A 15,429-nucleotide genomic window follows, 5' to 3' on the forward strand; every position below is an offset into this window, starting at 1 on the left:
ATTTCAAGGTCTGTGCTGATGTTATAAATCTTCAGGGTGCTTTGCAGCCGGGACACCCAATCAGACAGGGGCATATTATTGCCATCAAATTTTGAAAGCACACTAAATATGGTGTCCATAGGGAGTGTCCTTGCAGGGGTTCCACCAATGCCCACTGCATCCCCACTAACACTAGCATTCTTGCCGGTGATAGTCACCCTGCTTGCAGCGCCACTTGAAGCGATGGCCGGGGGACCACCACAATGCAGGGAGACTACAGTACACAAGATGAGGTGCAAACAACAAAGGGTTAAATTATTTACAGGCAAGGAATGCAGTGTTAGGAAAGTGTAAACAGGGGTATGCAATGACAAAACAATTTACAAAAGTGATATTTTCTAGCTGGGCCGTACAAATGGCACGGTGCACCAACTATTACAGATCAGTGTATTCTTTCAAAAGGCCAAACAATACAATAAAGTACAGTGGCTGCTACACTAACTATAACCTATCTGGCCGCTGCTACTTCTGCCGCACGGTTACCGTGCTCTGTCTATTGCAGCCTATCCTAAGCCCTAAACATGTGCGCACACGGGGTTAACACTCACGGTAAAGTTGGTGTCTCAGTTCCCTCCTGGGGGCCCCCTGCAGATCTCTGGAAGATGACGGGACATCCTCCCTGGAAGCTCTGTGCAATGTGGTCCTGTCCTTGTGTGACGATTCCAAACCTGTTCCTAGAAACAGTGAACTCCCTCCCTCTTCTGAATTCCTTCCTTGTAGATTTTCGTGGCTCCTCGCAGTATCACAGGAAAATCACCTTCGTTATCCCCAGAAGGGTATACACAATCCCACAGATTCAGTCAGTTCTAAGCTGCACGTTTTTCTCCTCACGTCAGTCTCCTGCAGACTTCTAGCACCAAACACTCACTGGGAAAACAGCCCCTCCCCTCTCCATAGCTGGAAGAGCAAACTAAAGCAGTCTATTGAAGGGTAGAATTGAATGTACCATTGCATCAGCTAAGGGGGTGCTGTCTCTTAAAGGGGCTGCGTGTCTCTGCTGTCCATAGCAATGTCAGCTCCTTACATCTCCACAACATAAATAGACATGCTGCGGTCTGGAAAGACGCGCCGCATGTCCGTCTCTGCAGGGAAGCCGTGGGAATCTCAGCATGCACAGTGGATATGGGATTTGTTAAAATCCCATCCACTATGCTGTAACATCTGTACGCTGTGGATGTACGCAGCGTCCAACCTGCAGCGTTCACTGACCTTAGGCACATATCCTCAGGTCACATTCACACGTTCAGTATTTAGTCAGTTTTTTACATCAGTATTTGTAAGCCAAAACTATAGTGGGTGAATAATACGGAAGTGGTGGCGTGTTTCTATTATACTTTTTCTCTAATTGGGGGCGGACATTGGCAGCTTGGGGCCCCTGTTCAAGAAATGTGTCTGGTCCCCCTCTTTTTATGGAGACAAAGCTAAAGCTACTTATCGAGAGAGATTATTAACTATAATCTCCGCCACCCAATAATATAAATTATTCAGTCTGTGACTCTCCCCAATTACCTGTAAGGCTATGCGCACACGGAAAATGGGCAAGGTTTTACTGTACAAGCAAAGTGAATGAGATCCCTGAACAGGGCTGCCACTAGAAATTTAGGGGCCCCATACTGGCAAAATTCTTGGGGCCCCCTTGAGACTCTGCCCAGGCTCCACCCCTCAAACTGTCCACAGTCCCACCTCTCTCTCTTGGAAAAACTCCAATTCTCACCAATCACACATTAACAGTTCCCATCAACAGATCACACATATAGCCAGCAGCTTTTGTTTTGGCCAAAAGACTTTTTAAGCCACCACCACGACATGGTAGCCTCTTTTGGGCCTGGCCGCATTCTGTGGTAATGCTCCCTCCAGGCATTTCAAGTGCGCAGTCGCCGGCATGTGACAATGACGTCATACGCCAGTGACATGCGCGCTGAAATCAGCTACCCAGCTACCAGCCTCGGATTGGCTGACAGCCTTTAACTGTTGCCATTCGGCCCCACACGGCAATAGAGTTTAACTGAACCTTTGTCTTCAACGCAGGTTCAGTTTCTGCACCGGCAGAATCCTGCTGCTAGGGCCCGGTGAGCGGATGAGACGAGGCCTGATGCGGACCTCCTCTGCTCATCCGGCTCCACACACCAGTAAGGGCAGTAATGCCCTTATGGCAGCCCTGCACACAGCTATGAGGTGCCTGTACCGCCATATAGTGCACAGTTACACAGTTGTAAGGTGCCTGTACACCATATAGTGCAGTCACACAGCTGTGAGGGGCCTGCAACCCAATATAGTACACAGTCACATAGCAATGAGGGGCCTGTACCGGCATATAGTGCACAGTCACACAGCTATGAGGGGCCTGTACCACCATATAGTGCACAGTCACACAGCTATGAGGGATCTCTAGTCCTGTGCTGCCATATAGTGCACAGTCACCACTGTCTAGGAGCGGGCTGCGAACTTCAGAGGAGTTGGAGCTGTTTGGGTGGAAACTTTCCTGCAGCTCGTTCCTGGTGCCTCAGTGTTAGTGCTGCAGCAGTGCGGGACACGTGACCTCCGGGGGTCCAACCTGAAAGATGTGTGTGACCACCATCCCCGACACCACGAGGCTGCCTGTGTGCTGCTGCCTACTGCTCCTTGTGGCTAGGACCAGAGGTAAGTCTGGCAGTCCTGGGTGGGCACGGCTCTGAGACAGCTGAGCCACTATGTATAGCTGTGCGCCTGCCTGCTGACTGCGCCTGCTCCCAGTCCCGCGTGGCGCACGCACACCGCTCTGCTCCGGAATGAGGAAGTGAAGCAGAGCAGCGTGTGACATCAAGTGAGGGCGACGCTGGAACATGGTGCATGTGGGGGTGGGGGGAGTGGAGAATCCTGAATAAAATGTAGGGGTTCGGGCCCCCCTAATCACCGTGCCCCATACACCTGTAAGGACTGTCATGCCCTGATGGCGGCCCTGTCCCTGAAGTCTTATGCACACATTTATTTCTTGTAGATTTGCAGCAGATTGAAATCTGCATAATGTCAATTTTTGCTGCGTATTTCACCCATATTAATGAGTGGGGGGAAAATACGCACCAAAAGCATAGCAAAAACGTGGCCAAAAAATTATTAATGTTTTACGCAGCATTCTTCCTGCCAACACATTAGGACATGCAGCAGAATTTTCTCCTGCAACTCCTGAACGTGTGCACATAGCCTTAGTCCTTGTCCTGTGTTCCCCCCATTCATTATAAGTACTTGATAGCATCATAATGAATTTGGGGGTGAGTGAAGACGCCGTAAGGTACTGAACATGATCCGCCACTTCCCAATTCATTACAAGTCATTACAAGTCCCTGACAGCATCTTCTCCCTCCGTTCAGTTCTTTATAAAGGGTTCTATGCACCTTACCCCCTCCTCTCCCAATGCCCAATTAATTTTAAGTCCCCGATAGCATCACAATGAATTGTAAGATGTAGGAGGACGCTATCATTGACTTATCAACCTCCTTCACCACCCAATTAATTTTACGTTCATATCTTACGTCCTCCTCCCTCTTCCCTGTTCATAAGTCCAATATAAGTCCCCCTTCTATCCCAATCCCCCACACCCCATCATTGCCCTCTCTACCACCCCAACTTATTCATTTTTGCATTCTCATTTTTGGCTACCCTTATTCCAATAATTTTTAAAATTTTCCGTCATATGGCTGTGTGAGGGCTTGTTTTTGCAGGACGAGTTGTACTGTACAGTACTTTTGAACAACACCATTGGTTTTTCCATATAGTGTACTGGAAAACGGGAAATAAATTCCAAGTGCAATGAAATTGCAAAAAAAAGTGCAATTCCGCAATTGTTTTCTTTTATTTTTACAATGTTCACTAAATGCTAAAACTGACCTGCCATTATGATTTTTCAGGTCATTACGAGTTTACAGATACCAAACATATAAAAAAGCTCAATTTTCCAAGACCCGTAGCATCTCCATTTTTTGGGATCTTATTTTTTGCATGCCAAACTGACATTTTTATAGATGCCATTTTGGTGTTCATATATGATATTTTGATCGCATGTGATTGCACTTTATTGCAATGTTGCGGCGACCATAAAAAACTTAATTCTGGTGTTTTGATTTTTGTTACACCATTTACAATACATTCATTCAAGCTGTCTGGCTTGAGTGGGGAAAGTTTGAAAGTTCAATATGATTTCCTATTGATCAGCCTTTGTGACTTTCCACGCTCAAGCCAGACGACTTGAATGAGTATATAGAAAATACAGGGTAATACTGTGGGGATGGGGAGTCTTGTGCACCTTGGGAGAAAGTTTTCATCTTACAATCAATAACTAATTTTTGTAAGTTTTCATGGACCTACACATTCATGTTAAACAATCTATGGTTTTATAATGTTTCATTCATTATCTCAGGTCATATACTAAATTAAAAACACATGTGACATGCACAAATGTGAACAAGTCGGTCAGACAGTGTTCACACCACCCACTGACTGAAACACAAAAAGAAAACACAGAATGACAAATGTGCAGAAATACCCTGCAGTAACAAATATAACAGTAATCAGCAAGTGCTGGTAAAAAGATGGAAACAAATACAGGGTATTTAGTCGATATGTTTATTTGCAAGAAAATGTATACCAAGCTGCTCCACCACGTCAAGGTAACCCTTAATGGAACAGTCCCTATCTAATGTATTTAAAACCTGAACATGTGAACAGTGTCTAAATGAACAGGACCCAGACAGGCGCTTCATAGTATGGGCACGTGGTGTAAGGCAGCTTTTTATGTGCATGCCACACAAGAGAGGGGTGGGGTCTCTCAAACCAAGCATAAGCAAGGAGAAAATGGATTAAAAACACATGTGACATGCACAAATGTGAACAAGTCGATCGGACAGTGTTCACACCACCCACTGACTGAAACACAAAAAGAAAACACAGAATGACAAATGTGCAGAAATACCCTGCAGTAACAAATATGACAGTAATCAGCAAGTGCTGGTAAAAAGATGGCAACAAATACAGGGTAGTCGATACGTTTATTTGCAAAAAAATGTATACCAAGCTGCTCCACCACGTCAAGGTAACCCTTAGGCTACTTTCACACATCCGGTGTGTGGGGTCCGGCGGCGTGCGGCGAAAAGCCGGGCCGCCGGATCCGGCCTGCAGCGGTGACACCGGATGTGTATGCGGCGAGAGATACGGCTCGGACATTATTTAAAGGAGCCGCAGGACGAGGTGGACAGAGGCAGCCGATGATAGACAGCTGCTGAAAGGGAGGTGAGGGGAGGGGAGGATAGGAGAGGGGAGAGGGGAGAGGGGGGTGGAGAGAGAGAGACATGGGGGGTTAACACTTAGTGTCCAGGCGAGAGAATCTCTCTCTTGCCGGGCACTTGTGGGGTTAACCCCACAGAGATCTCTCTCACCCAGACACTGTGAGTGTTAACCCCACGAGTGCCCGGCGAGAGAGACCTCTCACAAGTGTCCGGGTGACAGAGAGAGATCTCTCTCGCCGGGCACTTGTGGGGTTAACATTCACAGAGTCCGGGCATGCGCTGTGGAAAAAGCCGGTCCGGCGCTGACAAAAAACGTTGCAGGGAATGTTTTTTGCAGATGCCGGACGGCTAATTTATGCCGTGTCCGGCAACAACCGGACACGACGCATAACCATCCGGCACGATGCAGCGACCATGAAAGCTTATGGGACAAAACCGGATCCGGTGCTGGATCCGGTTATTAAAAATTTCGCCGGATCGTGCCGGATTACAAAAACCGGATGTGTGAAAGAGGCCTTAATGGAACAGTCCCTAGCTAATGTATTTAAAACCTGAACATGTGAACAGTGTCTAAATGAACAGGACCCAGACAGGCGCTTCATAGTATGGGCACGTGGTGTAAGGCAGCTTTTTATGTGCATGTCACACAAGAGAGGGGTGGGGTCTCTCAAACCAAGCATAAGCAAGGAGAAAATGGATTGTTTTTATCTTACAATCAATAACTAATTTTTGTAAGTTTTCATGGACCTACACATTCATGTTAAACAATCAATGGTTTTATAATGTTTCATTCATTATCTCAGGTCATATACTGTATATATCTATAAAAATGACTGTATGTGTGTATGTATCGGCCACACCCACTCCACAAAGCCACCAATCGCTAAGCATCTTTCATTTCACCAGAGCAGTTTAAAGGGAATCTGTCACCCTATTTTTCACCTATCAGCTGCCGGAACCGACATCAGGGCTTATCTACAGCATTCTGTAATGCTGTAGATAAGCCCCCGATGTAATCTGAAAGATAAGAAAAATGAGTTATATTATACTCACCCAGGGGCGGTCCGGGTCCGCTTCGGGTCCGATGTAATGTATTCTGCTCTGCCCTCAACAGGGCAGAGCAGTGCGCCTGCGCAGGAGCCGTGACGGGAAGGAAAGAAGAAGGCGTCACCGTTAGAAGAAGGGAGGCGCCGGACCGCAACACCCATCGGACCCGGACCGCCCCTGGGTGAGTATAATATAACTCATTTTTCTTATCTTTCAGGTTACATCGGGGGCTTATCTACAGCATTACAGAATGCTGTAGATAAGCCCCTGATGTCGGTGCCGGCAGCTGATAGGCGAAAAATAGGGTGACAGATACCCTTTAAAAGAAGTTGAGCTGTGATTGGTTGCTATGAGCAACAGTTTTCCTTGTAGACAGTTGTGGTAACTGAGGCCTGTTATTCTTATCATTTCTATGGTGTTATCGTCCTTCTGTAAAGCTGGAAATTACACAGTTTATTACCATGCCAATACAGACTACCCTCTGACACAAACTGCAGGGGGAGCCCAGTATCACCCAGGATAGGATTAGATACACGGCTCAGCAGACAGTATGACACAGGATAGGATTTGATACACAGCTCAGAAGACAGTATCACACAGGATAGGATTAGATACACAGCACAGCAGTCAGTATCACAGGATAGGATTAGATACACAGCTCAGCAGACTATCACACAGGATAGGATTAGATATACAGCACAGCAGACTGTATCACATATTATAGGATTAGATGCACGGCTCAGCAGACAGTATCACACAGGATAGGATTAGAGACACGGCTCAGCAGACAGTATCACACAGGATAGGATTAGCTATACAGCTCAGCAGTCAGTATCACACAGGATTGGATTAGATACAGAGCTAAGGAGACAGTATCCCAAAGGATAGGGATAGATACACAGCTCAGCAAACGGTATCACACAGGACAGAATTAGATATACAGCTCACAGATGGTATCACACAGGATAGAATTAGATACACAGCTCAGCAACAGGATGTACCAAAGGAAGAGGATATTTTCATTCCAATTCCAAGAATTCCACTCATTCCATCTGATTTGCCTTTTAATTTTAAGCGCCTCCAGTTTCCACTTTGACTGGCATTTGCAATGTCCATTAATAGGGCTCAGGGACAGTACTTGAAAGTAGTAAGGATTGATTTGCAATCTCCATGCTTTTCTCATGGTCAACTTTACGTGGTCTGTTCAAGAGTTGGAACTGCCAAAAATCTGTTCATCTTTGCACCGAAAGGAAAAAACAAAAATGTTGTTTATCAAAAGGCTCTTGAATAAGTTGAAAATAAAATACTATCAATACTTAGGTAATCATTTAGTTAATTCGTGTTGCAAATCTGTAGTGTTGAAAATATGATGTGAAATGTTTTTATGTGCAATATAATCATTATAAATTGTTATAATTAATCACAGTTAGTTACTATGCCCAGGCCACGTCGGGCTCTTCAGCTAGTATATATATATATATATATATATATATATATATATATATATATATATATATACACTTTGTTTTTCTTACAGATGTTTATTGTAAACATTGTAAATGGTTAATTCAACATTGTAACAATCCATGTGAATGATATTCAAAGATAATTGATTACTTAATTCCCACCTGAATGCTCTAACATCTGATTTGTCAGTAGACACCCAAGGGTATATATAATGCCCTGGAGTCATTGTATATGGCATATTTGTATTTTGCCTGATGAAGGAGCAAGTTCTGCTCCAAAACACGTAGCAATAAAATTTTAAAAATATTTTTTCATTACTTGGATTTTTCTCTCATGGTTGGACACTGAGGATTCTGGGCAGCGCTCCATGTATCACCTGCAAACACATTTTTTTCTACCGACTATGTTCTGGACCCCAATGGGATCTTGCAGGTGGATATGCCGGTAACACAACTCTCATCCAGTTTTAACCAGTGATGTGCCTTAGCTGCACATCTTCCATAGGTGAGCACAATTTTAATTGTTAATAGCGCTCCTACCTTGCTGATCCGCACGAGGTGCAATTTTCTCCTTCTTCTTGAAGGCAGAGTCATGAAAGTGTCTGAAGTTAATATTTGAAGGAGGTAGCGGATCACAACAAAAGGCCTAGGCAACCTGATAGTCAAGACAAAGATCAGAATACCAGACAAGGAGCACAGAGCAAGCACACACCTCATGGGCAAAGCTACAATTGGTCAGGAAATAACTATCACATTGGTGTTGAGACTATAGGCGCTAACCAGGTTCCTAGAACTAGGAGCACCCTAGTCTATTCTTGTTCCCCGGATTACTCCTAAAGGTGGAGATGCCGGGTTCATGTTCCTTGCTATGCTCCTGTATGAACCCTTATCTTCCCCTAACTTGCCCAGGGTAGTGGGAAGCTGAAGATTATAGGAACAGACTAACCAGACAAACAAGGAAAGACAGATAGGGATAAATGAAAATACCAACCATACAAAATTCACACACCAAATAACAAAGTGGGACACAGGAGTTTAAGAAAGGAAAAACAAAATAGATAAGGATGTGCACACAGAAAAACTGCCAAGCAACAATCTCCAACTCCAACCACAAACTACACCTCCAACTCCAGAACCAGGAAGTAAGAACACTGGCAATGCCTAAGTGCCAGAGGCTGCATATATAGCAGAGGGGAATGTCCAACACTGAACAGCTGAGACAATCCAAGTAGGAAAGTTCCAGTAGCTTCAACTGAACAGGTTAACCCTTGCACTGCTAGCAAGGAAAAGTACTGCACTTCTAACCAGTGCAGGAGTTCAGGAAACCAGACACTGCAGTCTTCTGGCCTCTCTCTGTCACAGTTTTCCTGTGACAATAACTATGGATAACAGACAACTGGATGAAGCCCCGGCACACCCTGGTCCTGATTGGACAGCTAAACTGTCACTTTAGATGCTGACAGCTCAGCGCGTCCCAGCATCCAATTGAACAGATGAGTTGTGCATCACCACACTGTTAGTTCAGCACGCCCCATTTCTAGATTGGACGGTAGAACTGTCTTTCACTGCGTCCAGACACTCAGATAGGAGGAATCGTGACAGAATACTTTTGAATACATCAGCATTTTAAAATGTGCATAATCAAATATATAGTTTCCTGGGTTAATAATAACAATCTATCCATAAAAATCAGATGCTACACAGATGATTTATATGGAATAAAATTGTTTTTTGCTCACCCGTAAACTTGTCTAGGCGATTCTCATTGGACACTCAGAAGAGATGAGTGCATGCTGAGAAAGTTTTTTTATATGGACTGAGTGTATGAAAACAGTCATACGAACAGCCCAAATTGAATTACATCGGTCGGTGTACAGTCCAATTTTTACTTGAAAAGCACAGGTACATATGATACATTCATCAAAACTCTCATTTATCAAGTGAAATTATTTTAATCAGGCATAAAAATCAGTATACTTGGCATTACATCATCTTTTGTAAACAGGACATGTAGTTCCAAGACCAATAGCAGTCTATGCACACAAAGCGATCTATTACTGTTTGTTCTGTGCACATAAGAAAAGAGGAAACAAGTAGCTGATTGGCAGGGTTTTAATACTACAAGTTGGATGGTTTATGCCTTCCTCTCGTCTTCTGTACCTGTTGAAATAAACATGAACAGTTAGCTGATCACGGATAGTTATCGTATCTATATGTTCACATTAACCCCTTCACGACGTTTGAAGTACCTGCATGTCATGGTCGGATAGGGATTCCCGACCGATGACATAAAAGTCATGGCGATCGTGTGCGGCATAGGAGCTGTGCCCGTAAGAACGCTCCCGGAAGCTCGGCTTATGTGACAGTGGAGCCCTGGCTCTCACAGCCAAGAGCAGTACCTGTACCACCCCCGGCTACTTAACCCCCTAAAGGCCATGGGAGATATCAATCACAACATTTAGGAGGCTGGGAGAGGCTCTCTAGTCTGGGGGACTAGTCTTTTGGGACTCTTACCCCCATCATCCGACACCTGCTGCCTCTAATAACAGTGACAGTAGGTGTGGATGATTGGGATATTCCATAGCCCCCACCTGCTGTTGTTCGGACTTTAATATAACGCTGATCATTTTCCTCTGCTCGCTGGCAGAGCAGGGGAGAATGATGACAGCCGGCTTCAGCACCAGCCGCAGGGGAACAGCGCTTACTGTAGCGCTTCTTCCCCAGCGGCTGTCTGTGTGGTACTGATGCGGCACACAGTTGCCACACGTAGTACACACACGGACACAGATATCTGCGTTACCGTTTTTTTCTGGTACCGGAAATAAAGGGACGTGTGAAAAAGGCCTAAAGCAAAGAGCTCGTAACCATGTTCTCCTGAGGAAGAAACCACCCATGACAGACTGCAGAGGTGGCTGGCAAATTAGTCAACAAGTAATCAACTATAGAGACAAAAATCTCTCAGTTAATAAGAAGTAAATTGTGAAGTTTCTTGTTTTTACTGACACTTTCCAACTGCACCCATTTAGCAAGATGTGCTAATCCCTTTAATGATTTGTGAAGGTCCTAATTAATAGACCCCTACATTGTGTTATGTCTCATTAGCATAGCAGAAGATAAACAGTAGCAGAAGAAAATATATTTGACTTGCACAACTTATATGAAGTTTGCATGTGTTTCCTATGGGCTTTCATTGGGTACCTTGGATTCTTTCGACATCTCCAAAATATAAAGCTACAGTGATGGATTCCCCAACTGCTGTCTCTCTGACTCCATCAGAAAGATGCTCTTCTCATTCTGCAAAACTGTGAATATGGTTTTGAAAGAAATATAATTTACCTGAAATTGGGGTAATTAGAATGTGAAAATTACACACTTATTCTACTACATGCAAACTCTCTCTACCTTATGGCTCGTTCAGACGACCGTGTTTTCGGACCGCGCGCTGTCTGTGGAAAAAACAGGCCTCACTCTGAGCAATGTTGTTCAATGGGGGAGTGAGGAAGAGCGTTTCTTTTCACTGAGCGATTCTGTTACAATAATCGCAGCATGCACTACTTTCTTTAGTAAATTGGATAAGACTCTTCTTTTAAGTCTATGGGTGCGCAAAAGAAAATATGGATGCCATACGGACTCAGAGTACAACATTTGATTTTTACGGGCGGCTACATAGAAAACTGTAAATGGTCTCGTAGATGATTAATAACTGCTGAAAAAAAAAACGATTGCACACGAATGACGAGAACAAAACAGTTACACTTTTCAGGATGAAACTCTGAATGATTTTTTTTTATATGCTCACGTGAACCTACTGTCCACATGGTGCAGCTAAATTTTTCCAAACTATTGTGACCAATTTTACCCTCTCCTAGGGCACTTTCACCCAAGGGTGATGCTGCAGCATATAATGCTGTCAGTTTGGCTCTGAAGGGCACAAAAGATAAGCTGGTGCTACCCATATGTGAACCTGGCATAAAGTTGAGGAGGAAACCAGCTCATTTTTTTTATTTTAGGCTTTTATATAGCACCATTAATTCCAGACCTCATCCTCACTGTCCTCATTGGGGCTGAGTACCTAAATTCCCTACCAGTATGTCTTTGGAGCAGGTGAAGAACCTGGAATACCCAGAGGGTAGTATGATAGTATGATAGGGTAGGTTCACTTGCAAGAGTTTTTTGAGCCAAAAAAGCTGTCAAAATGCTCAAATGACGCGCAGGCATCTTCCAGGGAGATTATTAGCCATTCCATTGACTTCTATTGTGAAGTATGGCGCAGCTTCATAGCAGAAAAGACCCTCCAAAGCCTGAGCGTTCAATAAAGCGGCTTTACAGAAGACTCATCCAAGCATTTTCTGTGTTGACCCGCTAAAAAACCCCTGAAATAATTGTGTCGTGAACATAGCCTTAGCCGACACAGGCTTTTCTAATTCCTCTTCCACACATATCTTCTTGCGTTTGTAAACGTCACAAAGCTTACAAACATTTCGGTGGCACTTTTCTTCTATTACATGCCCCTTGTTTTTCACATCCAATAGTGAGTTGCATTGGAAAAGTTCTGAAGAATTGCCACTCCTACAGCATTTTAAAGACATCGAAAATCTTTAAAAAAACGCGCAGCAGAAAATGCCATGAAGAGCACTGTTTCTACAGCGTTGGATATCATAATTAGGCTACTTGCACACTAGCGTCGTGTGACGTACGTCGCAATGCGCCGTTTTGGAGAAAAAACGTATCCTGCAAAGTTGCCCGCAGGATGCGTTTTTTCTCCATAGACTTGCATTAGCGACGCACTGCGACGTATGGCCACACGTCGCATCCATCGTGCGACGGATGCGTCGTGTTTTGGCGGCCGCGACGCACACAAAAACGTTACATGTAACTTTTTTTGAGCGTCATGTCCGCCATTTTCGACCGCGCATGCGCGGCCAAAACTCTGCCCCCTCCTCCCTGGACATTACAATGGGGCAGCGGATGTGTTGGAAAACTGTATCCACTGCCCCCGTTATGCAAAACGTTCACAATGTGCGACGGTACGTCGGCCCAACGCATTGCGACGGGCCCGTACCGACGCTAGTGTGAAAGTAGCCTTAGTACTTTTAGCTAACATCTGGGTGAGTTTTTGTAAGGAAAAAAAAGGAAAGTCAAAGGAAAACACCATGAAAAACGAGTTTCTGGAATTATCCATTGAGTGCTAAACCACCATGAAACGGCGAGAAGCCTGGAAACCATTTATAGTATATGGAATATCTGCACATTTCATTCTCTAATAAGTATGGGATGGTTGTACTGTAAAGTGTGACTTTTCCAGTCAGAGGAGAGGGCTGTGGGATTGTACTGCAGTGACGCAGGTGCTCAGGACAGGACACACAGCCGTCTCTCTCCCTCTGACTGCCTGGAACACTATGCCAATACTTCACACATAAGAACTATATTTCCCATGATGCATTTTCACTAACACTGCTGAGTGACAGGGGTGCCGAGAGCGTTTGTGGGAAATGTAGTCTTTATCCGATAGCTTTTCTCTTCATTTCGAACTCAACCTGCGCGCCCGGAGACTCCATTTCCCATAGTTCCCTTTTGTCGTCCGATTCGTGCTGAAGGTTGATAGTTCCAAGTGAAAGTAAGTAAGTGCTGCAGAATCCGGGGCCGTTCAGGATCTCTGCACTCTTTGTATTTCTATGCTGTTGTTTTGTCGGTCTTGATGGTCAATAATGTGTCCCAGCAATCTCATGGACTCCTGCAGCAACTATGGAGAATTCATATGCTGCCTTATAACCAGATTTACCAACGTTGTCATTACAGACGTCGTTCTAGGAGCTCCTACAGTGTTGCATATTGTGCAGAATGTATGCTGCATCAGGAGTGAGAACTATGCGCCAAATCACCAGACATGTTAGTGTCTTAGTTTTCTAGTATTTTGCACAAAGAAATGGCGTTCTGTCGTGAATTTGCGCTTTTTTTTTAAGACACTTTTCATCGAAGGTTGCAACAAAGTCTAAAACCAGAGTATTTGTGGCACGTAGTAAGTGTAGTTTGGTTTTTTTGGGGAACCAGAACAGAAGGAAACTTCTCAGCTTCCCCAGGTCCAAGTTGCTACCATTATCTATTGCTATCCTTATATCTTTACACCCTTCCTCACAAGCCCTTTTTATGATCTTATTGATGATTGCATATACCAAAAAGCTATTGTATAACTGTGGTGGATGCGATATGCTAATTAATGGGTGACTAGTTGGGGCGTTATTTTCCCCCAGACTTGTCATCCCGTTAATCATGTTATCACCGCCATTGTGCGCGTCAGTGTGCATCACCGCTAGTTCTTTGCAAATCTCTGCCTCCCTGACAATGCGCTGTAAGCTGGGTGTACGGCTGGTTTCACACTTGCGTTTTTTTGCGGTTTTTTAGTGCAAAAAAACCGCATGTGTTTTCCCCCCTATCTTTTACATGGGTGCGCATAGGTGCGCATACACATGCGTTTGTACGCGTTTGTATGCGCATGCGTTTTTTTGCAGTGTGCGCTCGGGCGCACAAAATGCATCCTGTTGCATTTTGTGTGTGTCCGACTTGCCCCCAAAAAACGCATGCGCACGCAATTCGTTTTTTTACAGCCAAACACCCATTATAGTCTATGGGTGCGCATACGTGCGCATGGTAATGCGCACGTATGCGCAAAAAACGCATGCTTTTTAAAAAATGCACCCAAACCCGCAAAAAACGCACACAAACGCATGATGCGTTTTTTATGTGCGTTTGCACTGCGCACGGTGCGCAGCGCAAAAAAACTCAAGTGTGAAAGTAGCCTACGCTCCATGTCTTCAGCTTTGCACTGCACAAGCCCAGGGAGGTGTAGCTGACGCGGGGTCGTCCTGCCATTACCTCCGGCTCTCGCTGCTGTCTGTGTTCCACCTCACCGCTGTCTCCATGAGCATGCGCAGAGCTCCGATGAAGCTGGAGTACACCACACCAGGCATGCTGCGCATTGTCAGGAAGGCAGAAATTTACAAAGAGCCAGTGGTGACGCTACTCTTCCAAATTATGTTACTGATTTCCACAAGAGTTTGATTAGTGGGACGATTAGTCTGGGAAAACAACGCCCTCACGATTAGTCACCCACTAATTAGCATTTCGCCCTCACAGTTATGAAATAGCTTTTTTCATATGTAGTCATCAATAAGACAATAAAAAGGGCTGGTTAGGAACGATATAAAGATGGCAATAAATACAGTGGGTACAGAAAGTATTCAGACCCCTTTAAATTTTTCACTCTTTGTTTCATTGCAGCCATTTGGTAAATTCAAAAAAGTTCTTTTTTTTCTCATTAATGTACACTCTGCACCCCATCTTGACTGAAAAAAACAGAAATATAGAAATTTTTGCACATTTAATAAAAAAGTAAAAACTGAAATATCACATAGTCATAAATATTCAGACCCTTTGCTCAGTATTGAGTAGAAGCACCCTTTTGAGCTAGTATAGCCATGAGTCTTATTGGGAATGATGCAACAATTTTTTCACACCTGGGTTGGGGATCCTCTGCCATTCTTCCTTGCAGATCCTCACCAGTTCCGTCAGGTTGGATGATGAACGTTGGTGGACAGCCATTTTCAGGTCTTTCCAGAGAT

The 15,429-nt window shown here is 44.5% G+C and overlaps 2 protein-coding genes across 2 annotated transcripts in view; one reads left to right on the forward strand and one right to left on the reverse strand.

Moving 5' to 3' along the window:
- The window catches only part of P4HA1 (prolyl 4-hydroxylase subunit alpha 1), a 90,596-nt gene extending 89,993 nt beyond the window's left edge, over positions 1-603 (reverse strand). The window contains exon 1 of the mRNA XM_073585822.1: positions 588-603. The gene's annotated coding sequence lies outside the window, so the exon portion shown is untranslated. The remainder of the gene's footprint in view (positions 1-587) is intronic.
- Positions 604-13,370: 12,767 nt separating this feature from the next.
- NUDT13 (nudix hydrolase 13) overlaps positions 13,371-15,429 on the forward strand; it is a 95,052-nt gene continuing 92,993 nt past the window's right edge. The window contains exon 1 of the mRNA XM_073585824.1: positions 13,371-13,427. The gene's annotated coding sequence lies outside the window, so the exon portion shown is untranslated. The remainder of the gene's footprint in view (positions 13,428-15,429) is intronic.

This window comes from Dendrobates tinctorius, unplaced genomic scaffold, assembly GCF_039654945.1.
Source record: "Dendrobates tinctorius isolate UK_male_01 unplaced genomic scaffold, ASM3965494v1 ptg000089l, whole genome shotgun sequence".
Taxonomy (NCBI): Eukaryota; Metazoa; Chordata; class Amphibia; order Anura; family Dendrobatidae; genus Dendrobates; species Dendrobates tinctorius.